Source organism: Solanum stenotomum, chromosome 11 (genome assembly GCF_019186545.1).
Source record: "Solanum stenotomum isolate F172 chromosome 11, ASM1918654v1, whole genome shotgun sequence".
In the NCBI taxonomy this organism is placed as follows: Eukaryota; Viridiplantae; Streptophyta; class Magnoliopsida; order Solanales; family Solanaceae; genus Solanum; species Solanum stenotomum.
Window position 1 is genome coordinate 8,305,620 of NC_064292.1, and position 10,737 is coordinate 8,316,356.

The window sequence follows — 10,737 nt, forward strand, 5'->3', positions numbered from 1 at the left end:
GAAATAGTGGAAAACTTTCTAATTTTACTGTATGAAAAAATCAGTATCTTTTTTTTCTTTGTTTCACCAATATTACAATCAAAATATTTATAGAAATAACCACTAAACATGTTTCAAGTGAAAATTTTAGTGAAAAACTAATATTTTTTTAGTAATGTCTCTCAAACAATTGAATTTCGTAATAATACAACAACAAAATCTCTCAATTCATCAATGCAAAGTCTCACCAAAACTTCAATTTTGAAATCACAACTANGATATTTTTCTACTATTTCTACACACCCTATCAAATAATTCTTTAGAATAAGACCTCTAATTTATGATGAATATAAGATATTTTATGTATCGAATGTCGTTTTAATCAACATGTAGCTACAACTCCAACTATTGCATCATCTTCATCTTTGTTTGTCATATCATCCGTTCCAACGATCAATATAATGTAAACGCGTTTATGATATAACAAAGAAAATAACATAATACGAAAATCTGCCAAGGCATATAGCAACGACTAATCAATTTTGAGGAAATCAATACCAAAACCAGTAGAGAATTAAAATTCTTTTCCTCCAAATTACCTAATAACTCTTTTCAACTTTCCCTTAAAATCCACTAACTAGAATCTAAAATCCTATTTTAGATCTACATATCTCCTGCTCAACTATCAAAGAGTGAACAAATAACATTACACACACAACCAAACATACTTGGGCCAAATCCCAGAAAAATATGAAATAATCAAAAGCAAAAGGCCACAATTCATAGATTTACCAAAAAATATCGAATCCAATGCATAAATTCACCAAGTAAAGTCAAATTCAAACACATGAGCAAGTATTTCAGCAGAAAAGCAAGTGAAAGATGAATATTTTGAAGAATTATTGAAAGCATACCTTCAAAATTCTTACAGGAATATGAATGAGAAGAACAACAGCAGAAACCCTAAATTTGGAGAGGAACAAGCTGGAGAAATAATGGAGAAACAGCGCTCCTTCACTACGTTTGAGGGTGGGCAAGGGCGTAGGCTGGGGTGAAATTCGCTTGTGTTGCGCGTCGACTTCTTTTCCGGAAAATGATTTCCGCAGACTTGTTACGGAAGTCGTTTTCCGCTGATTTTAGGAAAACAAGTCGTTTAGGAAAATGTTTTCCCAACATTTTGTTGCAACCAAACAAAAGAAAATAGGAAAACATTTTCCAGAAAACATTTTCCTCCATACCAAACACACCCTTAGTCATACTCCAAACAGATTCTTTGTTTAAGTCTCAAGTAATGGTACTGCATAAAAGATTTTATTTTATTTTTAATGAAGAATTAAAATGCACAATAACTATTGAAGAAAATTAATTAAAAAATAAAGTTGGAGAATTGAATCTAAGACCTCATTTGTTTGCACTTAATGAAGGTCTGAATCTTAATCATTCAGATTCAGCCTATTAAGATTTCTTTTTTTAAAAAATGTCTCTTAATGGATCTGAAAAGGTCCTAATAATATCTTGCCTTAGTTATTCACAACTGGTGTATATTATACATTAGTATATTATACATTATTAGGAACAATGATTATTTTTCACCGTGAATCAGCTGGACGTTTATGTGTTAGAGAACATGATTTCTTTCACTTATTTTTTACTGAATCAACTCACTAGGCATGATGAGAAACAAATCCTCAATGAAAAAGTGGGAGACTTTCTAATTTTAATTTAGAGGAAATTTCACAAATAGCCACCAAAATAAACTTAATTAGGCTCCATAGCTATAGTTTGCTAATTACGATTCGTAAACATGTTAGAGAGAGGAGAGAGGCAATCAAGATGAGGAGAGAGGCAATGAGAGAGTGAAGAGAGGTGAATTGTATATGTATATTTGTCAGATAATTGTATATATGTAACTGATATACATATGTATTTGTATATCTAGCAAGTGAGATTGGGAGAGGAAGGAAAGAGGCAAGCGAGATTGGTAGAGGATGGAGTGAAGCAAGCGAGATTGGGAGAGGGAGGAGAGAGGTGAGCGACAGAGGGCAGAGAGTGGAGAGAGGGAATTGTATTTGTATATTTGTCATATAATTGTATATGTATATATGTATGCATTTGTATAATTTGTATATGTATAAGAGAGGAAACAGGCGCACGTAATTATAGCCAAATTAAATTGCGAGTCATAATTAATGAAAATTATAGTTATATTAATTAATTAACTAGTATATGTTTGTTTATCCGCTTAATTTCCCCTTTAATTTATTGTTAAGAATCAAGATGCACAATATTGTTGAACCTGCTGACAAGCCCAAGTTTGTGCTAACCTTTGCACAACATTACAAAAGAAATTTTTTTTCTTATTGAAAAAGTGAGACGTATAGATAAATCAACATGACTATGAAGGAACATACTTAATTAGAGTTATATAAATGATACTCTAGTTCCTAATAGTTCATAAAACAAAAAGGACGATAATATAAAATATATAAAAAAAAAAAACTGAAAACTTAACATTTGAAAACAAACCACAAATATAAATAAATTAGTTTGTTTTTCGGGGAATAGCAGCTCCTGAATATATACATTAAAGTGATACCAAAAGAAATTATAATCTCATAAAGAAAATTATAAGAGTCCTTAATTATATAATTCTAAAATAAAAAATAAATTCATTATAAGATCTATTTATCTTTTTTATCAGATTATATATCGCCATTTAAATTTGAATCGAGATGCGTTAGTGTTGCTACTTAAGGGAAGCATATCTATCAATTTAATTAAACATAGTGACCTATCTTGGGATTATAATACCCTAGAGCGGTCAATATGGGTTGGTCATTCCATCCGGGCTAACCCATTCAGGGCTTTGAAATTTGACGGGTCAGGCCGGGCTAGCCCATTTTTTGTGTAGGCCAGAAAATGGTCGGTCCAACCCACAAGTACATGGACTACGGGCTTTGCCGGGCCAGCCCTTTTTTCTTAAAAGTATATTTTTTATAATTTTTCTAAATTAAATTATAATTTAAAAATATTATCATAAATTTCGACAAGACAATATTACATAGTATTAGTGTTACTACTTGTTAATCAAATACACAAATAAAATTATCTTTATAATATTTATTAAGTTTGATTTCAAGCAAAAACATAAATAGCTAAATAGAAATATTAACCTAATTGTTTCCCAATGATCATAGAAAAACACAAAAACTATGACAATATTCCGTAAGCTATGGCCTATGTAGTGAATCCCTAGAAATTTTAGAGAATTTTTATTTTATGTATTTCATATTTTTATTTCATACTTTATAAACATAATTTGTATTTAAATTGTAATATTTCAAACTTAAAAAATATTTTGAGTTTAGACTCTTGTTATTTTTAATACTCTATTTTATTTTTATTTTTAATTAATTTTATTGGCCCACGGACCGGCCCTATCCATATTTTTCAAGCCCCACAAATCGACATGTTTATTCAGGTCTGGCTAAAAAGTTCTTTTCTTAAATGGGCTCCAAAAATCGTAGCCCAGCCCTATTAAATCACGGGTTAGGCCAAGTTGGCCCAACGGGCCTAGCCCATATTGACGGCTCTATAATACCCAATGAATAAGCAATGTCGAGATTGATGAAACTATTTTTGTTTAGAAATAATTCAAACAGATCAATAATAGTAAAAAGTTGTTCAAATAGAAATTTGAAGTCGAAGAAAATGAAGTATCAAATAAACAAGAAAAGCAAAGGTTGGAGGATAATGTTCTTGATTTTGTAGAATTGCACTATGCAATTAAAAAAAGGACACAAAGTATTTGTCATTAGTACACGACAAAGATAAAGGATTATAAAATGAGATTAAACAACTAGAATAAAACCCCTTTGACTTTTTAGTTTGAGAATTTTTTTAGTTTCAATAAAATTAAAGGAGGTTTTATGAAAGATGTTCAGAATTTAGAGTTATATATGTGGTATACATTAGAATGATACATATATAATGGAGTCAAAACCTGAGTGAGAATAGTGGAAGGAAACTTAGAATACTTTGCAGTCGAGATGGAGTTGCAAGAGTTGGCTCTTATCACGTTTATCTTGGTAATGTATGAATTGGCACAGCATATTCAAGGGGGTGTACTATGATGTATGTTATTTTTTTCATAACATAGTATTAATTGACGAAACATGCAATAAAACTTATGATAGCTAGAAGTTTGGGGACATGCTCAAGAGTCTTAGAAGGAGAAAAACAAAGTAAATGAGGACTCCTTAATAGAGTGCAAGTTTAGTGACGCATCACTTAAGGCGGATGTGGGAGTGAGAATTGACACACAACTCATTCTTAGGAGAGGAAGCTTCAAGTATCTTGGATCAATACTTCAAGAAAATGGGAGATCGAGGACGATATGTCACACAACTTTATTAGAGCGAGATAAATGAAATGAAGGCCCGCACCCAATGTCTTGTGTGATAAGAATATACCACCAGAAGTAAATATAGGTTGTGTATAATGATTGTTAGACTAACTACATTATCCAAGGTAGAGTTTGATCAATCAAGAACTTATATNGGAAACTTAGAATACTTTGCAGTCGAGATGGAGTTGCAAGAGTTGGCTCTTATCACGTTTATCTTGGTAATGTATGAATTGGCACAGCATATTCAAGGGGGTGTACTATGATGTATGTTATTTTTTTCATAACATAGTATTAATTGACGAAACATGCAATAAAACTTATGATAGCTAGAAGTTTGGGGACATGCTCAAGAGTCTTAGAAGGAGAAAAACAAAGTAGATGAGGACTCCTTAATAGAGTGCAAGTTTAGTGACACATCACCTAAGGAGGATGTGGGAGTGAGAATTAACACACAACTCATTCTTAGGAGAGGAAGCTTCAAGTATCTTGGATCAATACTTCAAGAAAATGGGAGATCGAGGACGATATGTCACACAACTTTATTAGAGCGAGATAAATGAAATGAAGGCCCGCACCCAATGTCTTGTGTGATAAGAATATACCACCAGAAGTAAATATAGGTTGTGTATAATGATTGTTAGACTAACTACATTATCCAGGGTAGAGTTTGATCAATCAAGAACTTATACGTATAAGAATGCTTAAATAGATGTATGAGCACACTAGGAGAGACAAGATTAAAAACTAGAAAGTAAAACAAAGGTAGACCAAAAAAATTGCACCGTCGCCTGTGAGATTCGAACTCACGCGGGGAAACCCCACTTACTTAGCAGGCAAGCGCCTTAACCACTCGGCCAAAGCGACGCTATGCACTTGTATCACAATTAAAAGGATTTAACATGTTGGGACGAGATATGACAATCTAAGATAATTTAAAATAATAATTATAATAAATACTAGTTGGGCAACGTGCAGGTAGGTATACTAGTAGTTCATAAAACAAAAAGGAATATAATACAAAAAAAAATACTGGAAACTTAACATTAGAAAACAAACGACCACAAATATAAATAGATTAGTTTTAAAAAAAAAAAATTAGCTTCTCTTGAATATATACATTAAACTGATACCAAAAGAAATTCTAATATCATAAAGAAAATTATAAGTCCTTTCATTATAATTTTTTTTTATAAAAATGAAAATTAAACTCATTATAAGATTTATTGATCTTTTTATCGGATCGTATATTGCCACTCAAACTTGAATCGAGATGCATTAGTGTTGCTACCTAAGGGAAGCATATATCTATCAATTTAAACATAGTGACTTGTCTTGAACTTATAATACCCTATGAATAAGCAATGTCGAAATTGATGAAACTACTTTTGTTTAGAGATAATTCAAACATATCAATAATAGTAAGAAGTTGTTCAAATAGAAATTTGAAGTTGATAATTAATTATTTAGATTTGTATTTAGAGTTTTCATTATTTTGTTTATTTAGCCTATGCTTTTTATCTTTATGTTTCCTCGACTTGGAAATATTTAGATAGCACAAGGAAAACTTGAAGAAAATGAAGTATCAAATAAAGAAGAGCAAAGGTTGATGCTCTTGCTTTTGTAGAATTGCGCTATGCAATAAAAAAAAAGGCCACAAAGTATTTGTTATTAGTACACGACAAAGAAAATGGATTATGAAATGAGGCAAAACAATTAGAATAAAAACCCTTTGACTTTTTAGTTTTTTTTGGTAGTTTGAGAATTCTTTTAGTTTGAATAAAATCAAAGGAGGGTTTATGAAAGATATTCAGAATCTAGAGTTATATATGTGGTATATATTAGAATGTTTAAGAATATGTATAATGGAGTTAAAATCTGAGTGAGAATAGTGGAAGGAAACTCAGAATACTTCACCGTCCTGTAGGGTTGCAGAAATCGGCTCTTATCATATTTTTATTTACCTTGGTAATGTATGAATTGGTACGATATATTTAAGGGGATGTACTATGATGTGTGTTATTTTTTTTATGACATAGTACTAATTAACGAGACGCAATCAAATTAGTGATAGCTAGAAGTTTGTAGACATGCCCTAGAGTCTTAGTAGGACAAAAAACAAAGTGTATGAAGACTCCTTAATCGAGTGCAAGTTTAGTGACACATCACCTAAGACGGATGTGGGAGTGAGAATTGACACACAACTCATTCTTAGGAGAGGAAGCTTCAAGTATCTTGGATCAATAATTCAAGAAAATGGGAAATCGAGGACGATGTCACACAACATATTAGAGCGAGATAAATGAAGTCCCGCACCCGGTGTCTTATGTGATAAGAATATACTACCATAAGTATAGGTAGGTTGTGTATAATGATTGTTAGATTAACTACATTATACGTGATATAGTTTGATCAATCAAGAACATATACGTCCAGAAACTACAACAAAAATGGGAATGCTTAGGTAGATGTGTGAGCACACTAAGAGACAGGATTAAAAACTAGAATTTACGGAGCAAGATTGGAGTGACCTCAATGATGGACAAGATAGGAGAAGTGACACTAAGAAGGTTCATACATGTGAAGAGGAGAAGTACAACTACCCAATAAATAGGTGCAAAAGGTTGACGATGATAGGTATGAACTTTTTCATTTGATCTCAGCAATTTTTTATTTGGTGTTTTATGATTGAATTGTTTCCATTAGTGGTAGATATTATGGTACGATCATGTGGTTTATAATTCTTGGGTTTCTTAGTTATTGTCCTCAATTTTGTTTGCGACTTTTTAGCACATTTTGTAGCTATTTCTTGTGCTTTTAGGTGAGAATGTTGGACCTTTACTTTCCATTTCATCAGATGGGGAACTATATATGTTGTTGTGACTTTTCAAAATTGTTGTTGAACTCGTATCGGGCCTTTCAAAATACACTATTTTTGGAAAATTTGACACGCACTCTCTACTATATTCTTGAAGAATCTGAGCATCATAGATATTTTACTTGGTGCTTTTAATTTGTTTGCAAGAATCATACTTTTGTCTGCAATTTTTTAGTATTTTAGGATAATTTAATCTATTATCATACTATCTGCTGTTTGGTAAAGTCATTTGGACTCAATTTTGCTTCCCTGATCTTGTTAATAATGTGTTGATTTAGTTTCGACAGTTGTAAGCTCAAATGCTTAATTTCCTCCGGCCTGATATATATTCTTGTGGTGTTAGCCAAATCATTGTCCATTTGCTTAGATTTTGTGGTGATATTGACCTTCCTGAGTTCGTAAATTGAGAGTTGCTATAAATTATTTGTGCTCTTTGGTATTGTTCTTGTCATCTACAAATTAAACCTGTCTTTTAAAGTCATATTTAAAGAGTCTGAATTGACATTTCCTTTGATTTTTGTTTTTGGATTGATTAAGTTAGCAAATCAATGTTAAACCATTCTTAGTAGGCATCTGGCCATGCGATACCATATCACGATATGGTATCGTGAGAAGGAATCAACGTTTGGTGTTTGGACATGCGATTTTACGCTAATTCCATCTCATGATTTCATATTCTCCAAAAACCATGATATGAAATTACAATTCCATATCATGATTTGAGATATTTTAATACAAAAATTGATCCACCAATTTATATTTTGTTAAAACAACCCCACATTTATATCTACTAACCATTTATTTCATAAGTAAATAAAATTTTTAATCACATTATTACTTTTTAAAATTTATTATTCTCACCGACATAAAATTTATTATTCTCACCAACATATAATCACTTTATCTCACACCAACCAATTGTTAAAGTGATGAAATATTTATGGCCTATGAGCATATATAAAAATATAGTTGCGGATGATATTGACCAACAAATGACTCAAAGTAACAATGTTAGTTCGTCTTCTCGGTCACATGATCGAGAAATGCAAGTTCAACGTGAGAAAATTGTCCGTACTATGTGGGATGATTATATTAAAGACTAGTATACTACAATTTATGTTCAATTTTTTTTATTAAATTCAAGTTAGATGAAACAATTACTTAAGTGGAGAACAAATAGCTTTGTAATCGCATGGCTAAACGGGCCCTTAGTGTTTTTGATTGATGCAAATATACGGTTTTATTTGACTAATTAATTCAGTACAATAGACCAAAAAATTGCAACGTCGCCTGTGAGATTCGAACTCACGCGGGGAAACCCCACTTACTTAGCAGGCAAGCGCCTTAACCACTCGGCCAAAGCGACGCTGTACACTTCGATCACAATAATTAAATAATATCATAAAAAGGAATCATAAGTGTTGACTTATTTCCATATGAAGATTTACAAAAACAATACCAATGTTTAATATAAATCGAAATGAATAAAGTACTTCATTCATCAATGCTATTATAATAGACAAATCATCATATTTTTTTGGATTACACACAAGCCTATCAACTATTGTATAAGTTTCCTTTGTAGTAAAGTATATATTGTGCACCAACATGGGTTATGGTGCATTGATGGGAGTGTTTCACCCTTAACCAGATGTCTTGGGTTTGAGTCCTGGGTATGGAGAAAATCATGTTGGGAGCGCCACTCCCAAATGGGCCCTGCAGTGCGTGATTGTTGACACCCAATTTTGACCATTCACGATAGAAATTAATCATCGAGTTTCTTCAATTTCAAACAATTTAAAAGAATTACTTAGTTTTTATAAAATTCGTAATATTTTCAATTGGCTACAATTGAAACTCATTTGACTATTGTTCAATTGCAATATTAGCCACTTCATTACCTCATCCTTAAGACCTTTGTTTTGGGCCTTTCTCACGAAAGACTAGCCCAGCAGGCCCAATTCTTTTCTCCAAATCTCAGCCCACAACCGACCCAGCCCATTCTATTCATTCAATAATACCAATTTTGATGACATGTTTAAAATCACAAATTTAAAGAATATTTTGATGTATTTAATTTTCTTTTAAATTTAAGATCACAAAATTCAAACTTTGTATCAAATCAATAAGTAAAACAAATTGAAAAAAAGAAAAGGAAAGAAAATGTTTAAAACATCCTATCTTATTTAATTATATACATTACGTCTTTTTTCAAATTATTTTTATTTTAACTCATGAATCTATCGAAAACAATTTCTCCACCTCACATAGATAACATTTTTAAACTCACTCTATACTCTATAAGATTAGATTAAATATATTATTATTATGATATATTAACTTATTGCTAATTCATAAAACCTCAAAGCATATTGACTAATGTGCACATCAACTTAGAATTATTCAATATATAAATTAATCAAGGTTTTGCAAAAGGGCAAATATATTGACAACCACATAAATGGGAAGTGATGGGCATGTTTGGAAAAAGACAAATGGGAAAAGGAGTGTGAGGTTGTGAGTGAATGAATCAAAAGAAGAAAGTAAGTGTCTCTTTTACTGATCCAAAGGTCAGAGAATTTATTGAGCCAAATTCACCTGAACCTCACAACTTTTTTTTGTAAGTTATGTCCTTATTCACTAGGGGTCTAGGTCTACTTATTACTCTCTCAGTCTAATAATAATTGTCGTCTATATTATTTTTTGAGATATATCAAATAATATTTGTTTATTTTATAAAATTAGTAAATAATTTTATATTTAATTTTTAATGTATATTTATTATTAATTATAGTTATTTTTTTATAATATATTTCAAGATATTATATTTATTATATTTAAAGAATGATATAGTAACATTACCTTTTTATTTATAATTTTTTTTAAATATGCAAAATCAATTATAAACAAGTGTGGTTGAATAGAGAGAGTAGTATACTATCTTCCACCTCCCTCAATCCACTAGGCTTAAATATTTTGTCTTCTTTTGAAAAGCATTTTCCTATTGAAATATACTTAAGATGGTATGGAAAGTCATCATGAAAGGCATGTTTGACAAAAAAGGATTGTTATTGTAAATAAAATGTCATAAATTATAAAATATTTAATAAAAAGATAATTTATCAAATTTAACTAAAAAATTAAATGAATTGCATTGTGAAGTCTCAAATCAATACTACTAAAATAAAGTAAAATTGAAAATATAACATAAGTTTTAAATTTAAAACCAAAAAAATAAACACAATACTCTTATGTTAGATTTCTTGAACTCGGTTAGTATTAGGGGTGTGCAAAAACCGATTTAACCAATAAACCGAACCGAAAAAAACATTATTGGTTTATTGATATTGGGTTATTGGGCTAACGGTTTTTAAACGGTTTTGCAAATTTTTTTATTGGGTTATTGGTTCGGTTTTCGGTTTTATAATTTTTGTTAATGGTTAAACCGATAACCCAATAAGACTATACTAAATTT

At 30.8% G+C, this 10,737-nt stretch overlaps 2 non-coding genes across 2 annotated transcripts; both read right to left on the reverse strand.

Annotated features, from left to right (window-relative positions):
* Positions 1-5,169: 5,169 nt before the first annotated feature.
* On the reverse strand, positions 5,170-5,251 carry TRNAS-GCU (transfer RNA serine (anticodon GCU)). Its single transcript has one exon. It is a non-coding gene; the product is annotated as a tRNA-Ser (tRNA).
* Positions 5,252-8,546: 3,295 nt separating this feature from the next.
* Positions 8,547-8,628, reverse strand: TRNAS-GCU (transfer RNA serine (anticodon GCU)). The gene has a single exon. It is a non-coding gene; the product is annotated as a tRNA-Ser (tRNA).
* Positions 8,629-10,737: the final 2,109 nt, after the last annotated feature.